This window comes from Protopterus annectens, chromosome 12.part0 (genome assembly GCF_019279795.1).
Source record: "Protopterus annectens isolate FY-2018-M chromosome 12.part0, PAN1.0, whole genome shotgun sequence".
Classification (NCBI taxonomy): domain Eukaryota; kingdom Metazoa; phylum Chordata; order Ceratodontiformes; family Protopteridae; genus Protopterus; species Protopterus annectens.
In genome coordinates, this window is record NC_056746.1 from 652392733 (window position 1) to 652406885 (window position 14153).

The following is a 14153-nucleotide window of genomic DNA, read 5'->3' on the forward strand; positions in this document are numbered from 1 at the left end:
TACTTTGTTTGTTTGTGTCTTTCGGCTTTTCCCGGTTAGGGGTCGCCACAGCGGAACTCCAGTCTGCTAATGATTGGCAGTAGATTTTTACGTGCTGGCTTGCTGGGCCTAACGCACAACCTTCAATGAAGGAACGCCCATTTATGCACATCGCCATACAGAAGACGCTCTGAGAATTGAACGGGCAACGTCTAACTGTGAGGAGACAATGCTACCGCAGCACCACCACCGTACAGAAAGAAATTAAAACTTCTTTATGCATTTTGTCTGAGTAAGGTGTAAAACTATACATTCTGCACCTGCAGTGCAACTATTGTGTATATGTTTGTTTGCCAGCTGACCCAGGAGGTGGATGAAAAGGATCTGGTTCCAGTCTGGTAGATTGGTAAACAACAAATAAAGGGTCTTATTGATCACTGAACTCAGTTGCTTATTCAAAGTTGCCATTTTTTACCGGTGCCATTATGTGGTTTCAATACCGCCTACACTCAAACATTCATAGTCTTCATTAGCAAAAAATATGTCAGACCTGTAGCCAACACCTACCTCACTTAAATCTGTTTCACCAGCTTTTCATATCTCATCTGTTTCCATCTAGTACAGATGTTGGTTTCAATGTCTCGTTTTCTTACATTTCCACTGGTCACATCTACAAAAGTATTCTCTATGACCTTTCTGAAACCAACAAGTGAATGTTACAGAAAGAAACTCCTACAAAAGGCAGACACATCTTTAAACAGCACCAGCACACTTGGTCTCAAGAGGGTTTGGGATACGGGTTGGCATAATGGTTAAGGTGTGTAAAGACAGAAAGTACAGGGTTTGATTCTCACCTGTGAGGGGAATTGACTAGGCTCAAAATGTCCCACAAGGGCAGCTAGCCTTGTACTTGGCTAAGAACCAATAAGACTGTACCCCTTGAAACAGACTTGCAAGGTGATGTAGCATCATTGCTACACACATTACTGGGGAGCACAAAATCCTGAACTAACTCAGAAGATGAGGCTTTGTGTAACAAAATGCAACAGCTAAAATATAACTTGCATTGAAGCATGGCACCTCACAGTTCTCATTTTTGGGTGACGATGTATGAAAGGGGTGACACCATCCCAACAGTAATTGAAGCTTTATGAAAATTGGGACTGTCAATAAGGAGTACAATTCTAACATCTGGTATACGTTTAGGAATTAGTTGTTACTTTTCTTCATTACGTTTTGGACAAGTCCTTTTTTAACTGCATAACTTTTGTCTGCCTGGTCTTTTTAATAAATTCTCTTTCTCGGAGGGGATGGATCTGTGGAATGTGAAGGGTGGACACTGAGTTGAAAGAAAGGGGGGAGAATGTTTTGCTGAAGGTTTCCAGTTTGAACTAGTCCTCAACATTAGCTGATCTGATTTCACAGCAGAGGTCTTACAGTAAAATTTCTCACACTAAAAATGACTTTATGTTGTATATTTATTTCCTGCTGCAGGCATGCCACAAGTGGTAGAACAGGATGGCTTCTAATTATAAAGTATCTTCATTTTTCAATGAGATAAGAGTAAACCAATGCTATTAAAAATGAGATAGAAATTTGAAGATATATTACTAGTCTGAAGATGAAAATACAAGCTCTGGCCATCACCCTTTCACTTTTGGGCCAAGCTATAGAAACACCTACACAAAACATGTATGACTAAGCTTACTAGAATCCTTAATACATTGTTCATAAGGGAAGAGAATGAATAACTCTACTGGGTGACTACGCCATTCCTATGATGCATTACATTATTATATTTGAGAAAAGATACAATAAGAAGCAAAAACATGACATAACTCTTCCTTATACACTGCTTTCCTTTATGTTGCTGAATAATGTTGTGATGACATTCAGAAGATATAGCTCTCACTGTATGTCTGGATCCAATTTTTGCTTTCAGGTAACCTTTTACAGAGCATATTTTTGTTTAGAAAACAGGGCTGATAGTACCAACAAGTGGGGTTCAACTACCACAAGACACTGCATCTGTCCACAAATCAGGGATGGTACATGTAGATTTCTTTGAACAAGTCAGCAATACATTAGATGAAGGCCGATTAGTGCTGACGGCTTACCTTGACCTAGCAAACGCCACTGATACCATCCCACATTCTGGCATTTTAGTCAAACTAATCAAACAAAATGCAAGCCCTTCTGTAACCTGCTGGATAGCAAACTGGCTCACTAACAGTGTCCAGTCTGTTAGTTTTGGGGAGTACCCTCTAATCAGAAAGGGTCATTACTAGCAGTGTCCCTCATGGATTGGTCTTTAGGCCACTTCTCTTCAGTGTTTACTTCTCTAATGTCAAGGCCAATTATCAATGGTCTTGTGGCTGCTCTAGTTTGCTCCAGGTTTGCAGTCATCAGCAATCAAAGTCAAGAGGCATGCTCTGTCTTTAATGAACACAAATTGGTTTGGATCAAGGCAGCAGACCGGCAATATCTTTGTTAAGTTCTAGAATGATGCACTCCACTGCCTTACAGAGAAGGCTGGTTAGACTTATCGGTTTGCAGTCACCAAGGTCAGTGGTGGGTCCTGCCTTGTGGAATGGGATAACTATAGCAGTTCTCTGATAACACAGTGGTGCAGCTGTAGTGTTGTCACCTCACAACAAGAGGCTCTCCAGTTCGATTCCTGGCTGGTGTGCCTTCTGTGCGGAGTCTGCATGTTCTCCCTGCATTCGTGTGGATTTCCTCCAGGTGCTCCGCTTTCTTCTCATGTTAAAGACATGCATCTGGAGCATTTCTCCCCAGGCCTCCGCTGAAAATTGGCTTCTTTCCAAGTCTGACTTTCCCGGTAAACAAATGTTAAATGAATAAAATAAAGTTCTCTCACCTTGGGTAACAATCCAATGGAGAGACAAAGTGAATACATTTAGTACCACATTTATATTACACAGGACCGTGAAGAGTTAAAAACATACATAAAATTAATGTAGGTTAAGCCTGGTTAGCAGTGGAACTACCACGGGCTAAAAGATACAGGAAAGTGTAACCATGAACTTGCTTGAATTACAGCCAAACATGCAGTGCCTTCACATAACTGGTCATTTTACTGGTTTCATTGCAGGAAACACTGGCACTATATAACCATCTGAATTTATCAAAACTGTTATTCACTTACTAAGTGCTAATGGTCAAACCCAAAAGGTGTACAGTTACAATGGACAGAAATTTAACAACAAAGGAATAAGAGAAATGGATAAGAATTTCAGCAATGAAACTTAAGATAACAGTTAACTACAGCTTGTAGAGTAATGGATTCTTAGAAAGATGTAATACATGTTAATTTAAGTTTAGAGCAATTATTGAATAGGTTGACTGTGTAGAAGCCATTTTTTGAAAGTTAATAAACCATTTATTTCTGCAATTTGTGGTACCCATAAAATTCGTAAAAACATCTTACACACCCTTTTTAGACTAAAGTTAGCAGCACAGAATTCAAAAACCTACCCCTCTAGCAAAACAGTTTTTGTTGACAGGATTCTTAAGCCAGTTATAAAAAATTGTTCACATTTGTTGAAAGTATCATGGGACATTTCAGCAAGATTTACTCCTGAGATCTGGTTGAAAAATATGTATTTTATGACTACAGATGTTATTGATCTTGTCACTTCAACACCAAATGATTTAAGGCTAGAATATAGCAATTAACAAATGACTCAATCAATTTGGTCACTAAACTTATGGCCATAGTGTTAAACAATTTTATTTTTTTTTAAATGGAAACCTTTAGGCAAATAAAAGGTGTAGCAACGGGGGCCTCATGTGCCCTTACATATGCTAATTTGGTGTTGCTCACTTGGGAAAAGGTTTTTATTTATATATCTAAATATTTTGGGTTTTGTATATTTGAGATACCTTGATGACATTTTTATGTTGCGGAATGGACCAAAGGCATTATTCCCTTTATGGATTACTTAGCTATCTAGATACATTTATTAGTAATTTAGCAAATGTTTTTAATCGTGTACTTACAGGAAGGCAACATTTAGTAATTTTTGACTACATTTTAACAGTTTTCATCCTTTTGCATTTAAAAAAGTGTAATTAAAGGTCAATGTACAAGGATAGCTAGAATGATATATTGTTTGAAAGAAGATGGGGACAAAATGGGTCTTTTAAAAAAAATGCTGATTGATAAGGGTAGATACCCAGATAACTTGATAAATGAGGTTATGACTAAAATCTTGGATGAATGGGGAAGAAATATAAACCCATTCTCAGTGTTGGGGCAAATTTGTTCAATAATATGACCAGGGAGAGACTGACGGAGGATGAGGATATGTTTTTTTTATGAGCGAGATTTGATTACAGAATATAATGACTGGTCACCTAGAGTCAAAGAAATTAATAAAAACTGCAATATTTTTAATACCACGTCCGAAAAACCAATGACTTTAATTCCAGATAAATACCTTTTAATTCCACAGCAAATAAATAGTGGAAAAACACAATGAAAATAGCAGCAATAAATTTCAAATAATCCAAGAAAAGCGTTGTTCTCTTAGCGCATCGGCCAAAACAGCCTTTACAGAGTAAACTGCCTACACACAGCAAACCAATTTATAACTTCCTTCGAACACATTCAATCAATTAATTAATTAAAATCTTAAAGCAGCATTGACATTATTTAAAATAACATAACAAAAATTAAATAAAACTTTGCCAATGACATTCCTTATTAAGCCCAAAGGGCTGCAAAGTATTATACTTCATTATAAAAATAGACTCTTTTTCTTAGTAAATATTTCAAAAATTCATCATTAGAGACATATACAAATACATGTTCCAAAATAGTAACTGCTAAACTATCAATTACCCCATTGTGTACTGAATTAAAATGTTCTGCCACAGGGCTAACTAATTTTTTTATTTTTTATATCCCTAACTTGGAATTAGATATGATCAGGCTCAGGTTGGTGTTAAAGTTGTTTTGCTTGATATGACTTTGGAAGGGCTTAGTGGTGAAAAGGTTAAGACTAGTATTTATAGAAAATTTAATCAACAAAATTTAATGTTACAGGGTACTAGTTGTCATCCACCAAGTACCTTGAATGCTATTCCATATGGAGAATTATTAAGAATCAAAAGGTTATGTAATGATGAAAATGAAGCTACAAAAGAAGTGATGAGAACTATGAATATGTTTTTAACAGAGGTTATGTTAAATATAATATAGTGGAAAATTATTTGAAAATTTATAAAAATTATAATATTTATAGAGAGGGTAACAATATAAGAAAAGTTACAGGTAATAATCAAATGATAGAGAATGACAGTATGTTTTTTGTTACTAGGTATACAGTCTTTTCAGAGAAGTTTAATAAATTATTAAAAGAATATTGGAAAATAATTACTAAACAAGTGTCTAGTTTATCAGCAATGACACTCAGGTTCTCCTTTCAAAGGGGATGTAATATTCAGGACTTTTTAGTTCATAGTAAATTTAAGAGACCTACAAAATTCATAATTAATAGTATAAGACGTTTAGGCACTAGTGCTTGTGGCAAATGCTCCATATGTCCATATAAAGTGCCCACATTCCATTTAATTAATGGAAAGAAATTTCAAACACAAGATGTTTTTACTTGCACTACAAAGGGCATCATTTATGCAATAAAATGTTCTTGTAATTATTTTTATATAGGTGAAAGTAAGAGAAGTTTAAGTGAAAGAATTAAAGAGCATGTTAGGGATATAAAAAATAAAAAATTAGTTAGCCCTGTGGCAGAACATTTTAATTCAGTACACAATGGGGTAATTGATAGTTTAGCAGTTGCTATTTTGGAACATGTATTTGTATATTTCTCTAATGATGAATTTTTGAAATATTTACTAAGAAAAAAAGAGTCTATTTTTATAATGAAGTATAATACTTTGCAACCCTTTGGGCTTAATAAGGAATGTCATTGGCAAAGTTTTATTTAATTTTTGTTATGTTATTTTAAATAATGTCAATGCTGCTTTAAGATTTTAGTTAATTAATTGATTGAATGTGTTTGAAGGTTTGCTGTGTGTAGGCAGTTTACTCTGTAAAGGCTGTTTTGGCCGAAGCGCTAGGAGAACAACGCTTTTCTTGGATTATTTGAAATTTATTGTTGCTGTTTTCATTGTATTTCTCCACTATTTATTTGCTGTGGAATTAAAAGGTATTTATCTGGAATTGAAGTCATTGGTTTTTCAGACGTGGTACTACAAATCTTTCGTTTTGGTGGTTTTTGCAATATTTTTAAAATCAATCCTGAGATAAACAACATTATAGGGACCAAGCCTAAATTTCTGTTTAAAAACAACTTCAAATATTAACAATATTACTAGAGAGACCAGGAGCTTCTAAAGATAAACATTATATGAAGGCTCGTTTTAATGGAACAGCAGGTAACAAAACCATGAAATGTGGTGCTTGTAAACAGTGTTCCTTTATACTCAAGGAAGAGTATGTGAAACTCAAAAGGGATTTGGCTAAAAACGTTTATCTGTAAAAAGGTAGTTTTTTTTTTTTTTGGTAGGGTTAGTCTATTTAGCCATTTGCACAAGTTGCCCTAGTTTTTATGTGGGAAAGACTGAGCATATGTTGGGAAAGATAATTTATGAGCACACATGATATTAAAAAAATAACTTTAACAGTTCTTTTTTTAAACACACGCTAGTATGTGTTAAGGGAAAAAGTTTTAAAACATACTGTTATTTGTCTCTTTCTCCCATCTAGCAAAATGAATATGCTATTTGCTGAAGTGTTGGTAAGAAAAGGTCATTGAACCATGTTTATTAAAGATGGGCTTTACCTATGATAGATGTAGTTTGCTTATGAACTTGAATAACATCTGTTTTCTATACTTTTGAATAAAGAAAGCTAACTGCAGTTAAATGAAAGCTTGGTAAAAGGACGCACGGCTGAGTAAGAGTTAATTTACTGAGGCAAGCTGTGTGTCCTGGAAAATTCCAGCTACCACTGTTGAACTAAGTATTCTGTACCTTTTTGAACATTCTGTACTAACTGTGGTTTTGAGGTAAACATTCTACACTAGCTGTGGTTTTGAAGTAAAGCATTCTTTTCTGAGGTAATTTGTGATCCTAGATGTATTTCATAGCCAACTGTCAGAAATGTAACAAAAGCTATTTTGGCTAGTGACAGGAAAGTATAAAAGTTGATGTCAGTAAACAAGCTGATCAGATTGAGATCATCTTGGCCAACATGCTGCTGTAATCTGGTTAGCTGCAAATAAAGAAGTTTTTCATCACCTGAGGCAGATGTGACTCGCTTGAATTTTTCTTCTGACATTTTGGTCCTTCGGACCGGAAACCTCTGCGAAGATACGGATCAGACCGACAGAGAGACTGAAAAACCTGCACAGGTGAGGGTTTCTTATCTTAAGATTCCCTCGACGGAAAGCCCTCCGACTGATTTGTCGTTGGAAAGAGGCCGGCTGCTCTCTGATCCCTATCTGAGGGACGGTTTCTGAACCAAAAGGGGAAACGGAGTCTCATCTGGTTCAGGTAGGATGAAAACAATTTTCTTTTAATTTAATTTAACCTTGTCGGCAGGGTTTTTTTTATTTTTAGTTAAGGGTGGGTAGGAATAATTGTTAAGATTATTTTGTTAGGATCCCTGTTAAGATAGCCCCATTTTGTAATAAGCCCTGTAAAAATAATTTTGATGCAGTCCTAAAATATACAGTCCTAAAATAAGAAATCTAGGAAAACATGGGTTCAAGTTGCTGCAAGTGTGAGAGTGATGTCTGTTTAAATGTTGCTGCTAAGTATATGAAAAGTTTAAACAAAAATAATGTTAAATTTTTGAAGAAGTGGAAGCTAAAATATGATTTTGATGGAATACTGAATAAGAATGCCTGTGTAAAATTGGTTACAGATTTGAAAAGAGATGCAGGAACTAGAACTAAAAAGCAGAGACAATTGGTATTTCCCCAAGCACAAAAATGGTTAGAAGAAGCAAATAAACAAGCTATAAAAGAAAAACAGTGTCAGGAAAAAAGAGAAAATAAATCAAAAGGGATCACTGGTGCCAAATGGAAAAGTAGCTTTATTTTTAGATTAAGAGGATGAGCACACAGTTTGTGCAGTACAAAGGCAGGCAACCGCCCCACCGTATGGTGAAATTGCTGCTGCCATACCGAGGTAACCTCCTCAATATCTGTCTGAAGATGTGGGATCTGTACAGCAGGGTGGGTTATTAGCTGCTCAAGGAAATGTTGTGACCCCTCCAATTTACCCACAAATTCCCGTAGTACCTAAAGTTGCTTTGCAACAGGTAGATCAACCTATGCAGTTAAGGTCAGGACCAGCAGGGCAAGGATGTTGGGCTATTAAACTTTCTGACCATTCAGAAGCTCTTCCCTTAATACAAGTTGCAAACCCACAAGCAGGAGATGTTGGACAAGAACCAACTATTTTAGTTTATCGTCCCTGGGCTAGAGAGGATATAAAAAGAGCTACGGATGGTATTCCTCATCCCAAGGTTAATTTTCAAAAGTTTTCTGAGGACATAGTTGGTATGCGTTTTAAGTTATCATCTAAATGGTTTAGAAGTAGAACAAGTAGTGCGACAAATCTTAGGTCCAGATTGGCACTTAGTTTGTGGTACTTGGACATGTAAGGCAGAGGACGGCACTACATTAAAGCATAATTCTGGGGTGTTAGACACACGAGTCACTGATCTGTTAAAGAGAATTTCTGATAAGTGGCGTCCACGAGCAGATTGGACAGTAATTAATCAGTGCATCCAAAATGATGATGAATCTGTAGATCACTATATTGTAAAATTGACAGAAGTGTTCAATAACCATTGTGGAATGACGATTCCGCAGGATCAGCCTAATGATAGTCCGTATGAACAGCAATTGAAAAATGCTTTTCTTAAAGGTTGTAAGGCTCCGATAAGTAGTTTTATTACTAAGCACATGGTAGATCATAGAACATGTAGACTGCAACCTTTGTTTGAATATGCATGGCATGCTGAGCGACATTTTAATCTAAAAAAGAAAAAGAAAGTACAAGTGTTGGCAGTAGGGGATGATGGTGGTATATTCTTAGTACAGGACCAAAGGGGGCAAGGGCGCCATGGTGGCGTAAAAAAACATGGGGGCCCAAAATGGGACACGTTAAATGAACCAGGTGGACATTCAGCCTATAGGGAAAGGTTAAAACGTGGAGAATGTTTTAAATGCGGTAGACGTGGGCACTTCGCTGCCGACTGTGAAGAGTGGCAACATCCCCCACAGCGTACGAACAAGGGCTCCGCATGACTATATGATAGTAAAGAAAGGCGCCATCTTCATTATGGGGATAATGAAGAGGCAGACACTCTCTACGATGAATGTCAGAACACTCTAATGGAAGGGCGGGATTGTGACTGTGAAGTCATAAACCTGGCAAATTTGGGTATTGCTATGCATCTAGATCAGAAACCCATGATAGAGTTTTTGGTTGAGGGACAAAAAGTGGACTTTTTATGTGATTCAGGTGCATCGCGTACACTTTTGGGTCCAGCAGTTCTGCCTCCGAACTGCGAAACAGATGAGTTTGTCCTTGTAAAAGCGGCAAACGGGAAAATTTATAAGGAACCACTGCCTCATCCTCTACTATTCACAGATCCACAAACAAACCAAACTCTTAGGTGTAGGGTAATTATATCAAAAGTTTGTCCAATTAATTTGCTGGGAAGAGATTTGATGCATGTGTTTGAAATAGCGGCAATTCCCACACCTAAAGGTATTGAGGCAAAAAGGTTAGCGGATGGCTTAGTAGTACAGGGAGTACAATACTTGTTCTACTGGTATAGCCTAGACTTGATTTCAGACGGCCCGGGGAGGGTTGATACAGAGTTGATCAATCTAGCTTTAAGTAAATCTAGGAGCTGGTCACTGCAGGTTGCGGCGCACTTACATTGTACAATGTTCTATAAGGCCCTTGGTCCGGATAAAGAATTTGAAAAAGAATTCTTTAAGCACAAGTGTGCAAGGATAATTTTGAATGATATCTTTTGGGATACGCAAGGTAATACAGTAGTAACCTGTACTTTGACTAAGGAAATGAGTTCTTTATATTGCTCAAGTTATAGACCGCATGTTTCAGTTACTAAAGCAGTGGGGACACATTGGGTAGATTTGGCGAAAAAGGTAACTATTTGGAACACAATGTCTGAAAGTCAGTTAAAAGATCAACAGATCCAGGTACAAAGATTAAATTGGGTGACTTGGGCACGACCAAGTGTGCACCTCAGGGATGACAAAGTAGAAGTGGCATGACAAATCCTCCTAACTCAAGAGGAAGATAGTGCGTTAAGTGCCTTACCTGTAGATTTATGGTCAAAAGGTAAAGGAGATGTGGGACTGATGAAAACAGCAGGTGAAGTTTGTATAACTGCAAAGATGGTTTTAGACCTCGTAAGCAGCAATACCCATTAAGTAAACAAGCGGAGGAAGGAATTAAACCAGTTATTGAACAGCTAAAACAGGTAGGAATTCTTGCTGAATGCCCAGATTCATCCTGCAATACTCCGTTGTTTCCTGTAAAGAAACCGGATGGGTCATGGAAGTTGTTCAGGATTTACAATCAGTTAATTCAGCTGTGATTCCAAGAGCACCGGTGGTCCCTGACCCCTATACACTACTTAATGATTTACTACCTCAGCACAGATATTTTTCATTTTTTTTGTCATAGATATAAGCAATGCCTTTTTCTCCATACCACTACACAAGGAGAGTAGATTTTGGTTTGCATTCACTTTCCAAGGTAAAAGATACACATACACCAGATTGCCACAGGGTTATTGTGAGAGTCTGACAATATTCGCACAAGAAATGGCTGCGAATTTAGCTCAGTTTGTTTTCCCCCAGAGGGAAGCCAGGTTCTGTTGTACGTAGATGATATTTTATTGGCCTCACCCACGCAGGAGAGTTGTAAAAAGGATACCCTAGCCCTTCTTAGTTTTTTAGCTGAGCAAGGACATAAAGTAAATAAAGTTACAATTGTGGAAAGCACAAGTAAAGTACTTGGGTTATTTAGTCTCGCAGGAAGGTAGACAATTGGAAAATACAAGAAAACAAGCAATTCTTGAAGCACCTATGCCTACGACTAAGCGGGAGATGATGTCGTTTTTAGGTGTGATTAATTTTTGTAGAAGTTGGATTCCTAATTATGCTGAAGAAGTAGGGCCATTGACCACACTGATCTATGACACTCCCATGGCAGCTAAAAGTAATATACAGTGGACAGATAAGGCAATACAAGCATTTAATAGAATTAAGCAATTGATAGCAGGATCCTCTGTTTTGGGTTTTCCGAACTATTCTAAGCAGTTTGTACAAATGGTTGATTGTAAGGGAGGATATATGACTTCGGTTCTGGTACAAGTACATGGGGATAAACAGAGACCGATAGGTTTTTATTCCTCCAGATTAGATCCTGTTGCAAGGGCATTGCCGCATTGTATTCAAGCTGTAGTGGCAGCCGCCATGGCAGTGCAAGCCTCAGCATCACTAGTTTTGTTTCACCCATTAAAATTGCGAGTTCCACATTCAGTAGCTACTATACTTTTGCAAGATAAGATAACCTTTTTATCTCCTAGTCGACATTTGTCATGTATGACAGTGCTGCTGACACAGCCACATATGACCATAGAAAGATGTACTACTCTTAATCCGGTGACACTTTTGCCGACTCCAGAAGAAGGTACTCCACACGTTTGTTTAGAGAGCATTCATAACAAAGTACTTCCCCGACCAGATTTAACGGACATTCCGTTGGTAGATTCTGATCTCGTTTTGTTTGTAGACAGATCAGCAAAGAAGGACACTGTAGAAAGAACACTAGTAGGGTATGCTGTCACCACAGAAACTGAAGTTTTGGAAGCAAAAGGACTGTCAAATATTTATTCTGCCCAAGCAGCTGAGTTAGTGGCTTTGACTCGAGCTTGTACCTTAGGGAAGGGTAAAAAAGTGATAATTTATACAGATAGTCAATATGCTTTCTCTACTGTGCATGTTTTCGCTCAATAATGGAAGAATAGAGGAATGGTTACTGCGACAGGCAAACCAATAAATCACAGAGATTTAATTTTACAGTTGTTAGATACAGTGCAATTACCACTCCAGATAGCAATATGTGAATGTTCCGCACATACTAACAAAAAAGATCCTGTCTCCAGGGGAAATGCTTTTGCTGATATGGCTGCAAAAAAGGCAGCTCAAGAAAATGATTTGCTTTTACATGACAATGATTTAGAGCCCGGACACCTCTTAGACTTAGAGACACTAAAAGTAATGCAAACATTGACAACACAGAAAGAAAAATGTCGTTGGGTGAAATATGGTATCACTCAACAGGATGGGTTGTATAGGGCATCAGATGGCAAAATGGTATTACCCTCAAACCTTTTTAGGTATGCTGCATTGGTTAGCCATGGACCTGCTCATGTAGGAGTACAGACAATGGTTCAAATAGTGTCTAAGGTGTTTTGGTGTAAAGGATTTTCAACTTATGCAAAGCAATTCTGTTTATCTTGTTTATTATGTGCAAAGTATCATGCTCAGGGGGGAGTTAAGAAATCTCAGCAGGCATTTCCTACCCTTCCATATCCATTCCACACACTCTGTATGGACTTTATTGAGTTGACACCTTCAGAGGGAAAAAGTTTCTGTCTAGTTATAATTGATGCTTTTTCTAAGTGGGTAGAAGCTTTTCCAGTAAAGCATCCTGATGCACACACAGTAGCTAAGCTTTTAGCAACAGAAATAATTCCCCGATTTGGTTTACCAAGACGCATTTACAGTGATAATGGGTCTCATTTTGTTAACCAGATTGTTCAGAAGTTGGGTCAAGTGTTTCAAATTGATCTCAAACACCATTGTGCTTACCATCCGCAGTCAGCTGGACTGGTGGAGAGACACAACGGTGTCTTGAAGAGTAAGCTCCGCAAACTAATGGCAGAAACGCACAGATCCTGGACTGCGTGCCTTCCATTGGCACTCCTGTACATGCGAATCTCACCCTCCTACAAAGGACTTACACCATTTGAGCTTCTGTTTGGGAGACCATATTACGTCCCGCAGTGGCAAGGATTGTTGCCAACGGAACGTGAGGGGGTTGAGGATCTAGCGGATTATATGAAGAAGCTGCTAAATGTCAAGTCTCTTGTAACCAATGACTCCTTTGCAGATTCCAGAAGTGAAACCTTGTTAAGCGTGGCACCCGGGGACTGGGTGTGGATCCGAATTGTGAAGAGAAAGAACTAGTCATCCCCCAGGTGGAAAGGCCCATATCAAGTACTTATCTCGACACCTACGGCTGTAAAGATCACAGAGAGGACTTTGTGGATTCATATCACCCACTGTAAAAAAAACTTAAGACTTTTCCTTCTACCATTGATGTTGGTCAGACTCCATCGGACCCCTGAATGCAAAGTCTGACTACAAAGGAAGGATGGCCATGTTCAACTGGTACTTGATGATGATTTTGGTGGCGAAAGTAAATATGTCCATACGAGAAGGAACAGTTGTGAGAGAAAAAGGAATGTTGGTGCTGCAAGCGCAAACAGGTGTAACTGCTGTGTTCAAGGTAAAACTTTGTGAAGGAATTTTGGACTGTTCTAAATGGAACAATAATGATTTCTTGACTCGTGCAAAATAGTTGTGCAATAGAGACTGTACGTCCTGGTCAAATGTTTGGTGGTCAACAGATGTGAATGGATGGGAAACAAGTGGTGCAGTGATACCAGAGATAGATAAAAGCAGGCAACAAAGAATAAAAATTGCGCATTTCCAAGGTACTGAAGTAATTACTATAACCATCGTGTCACCACAAGAAAGTGATTCAGGCGTTTATGGAATTGGAGTGTCCCTGCCAATTGGAACTGATCCTTTGGGGACTTTCCAACTTAAAGTGCAAAGCCTTAAAAATGCTACAAGTAAAGCAGATTTTGCCTTCACAGAAGAAGAACAATTGTTACTCGAGACGGGATTCGTACACCATAACGAATGGTTATCTTGGGTTAGATATAGTACCCGAGAGGCACATCGTGATAACTGTGTTTCTTGTGCTGAAGGTAAACAGCAACTAGCGACAGTCCCATTAATGCAAGATGAAGGTAACCTAACGTGTCTGTTAAAATT

General features: G+C 38.0%; 1 protein-coding gene across 1 annotated transcript in view; it reads right to left on the minus strand.

Moving 5' to 3' along the window:
* The window catches only part of PGAP6 (post-glycosylphosphatidylinositol attachment to proteins 6), a 750660-nt gene that overhangs the window by 158538 nt on the left and 577969 nt on the right, over positions 1-14153 (minus strand). The gene's annotated exons all lie outside the window — the stretch shown is intronic.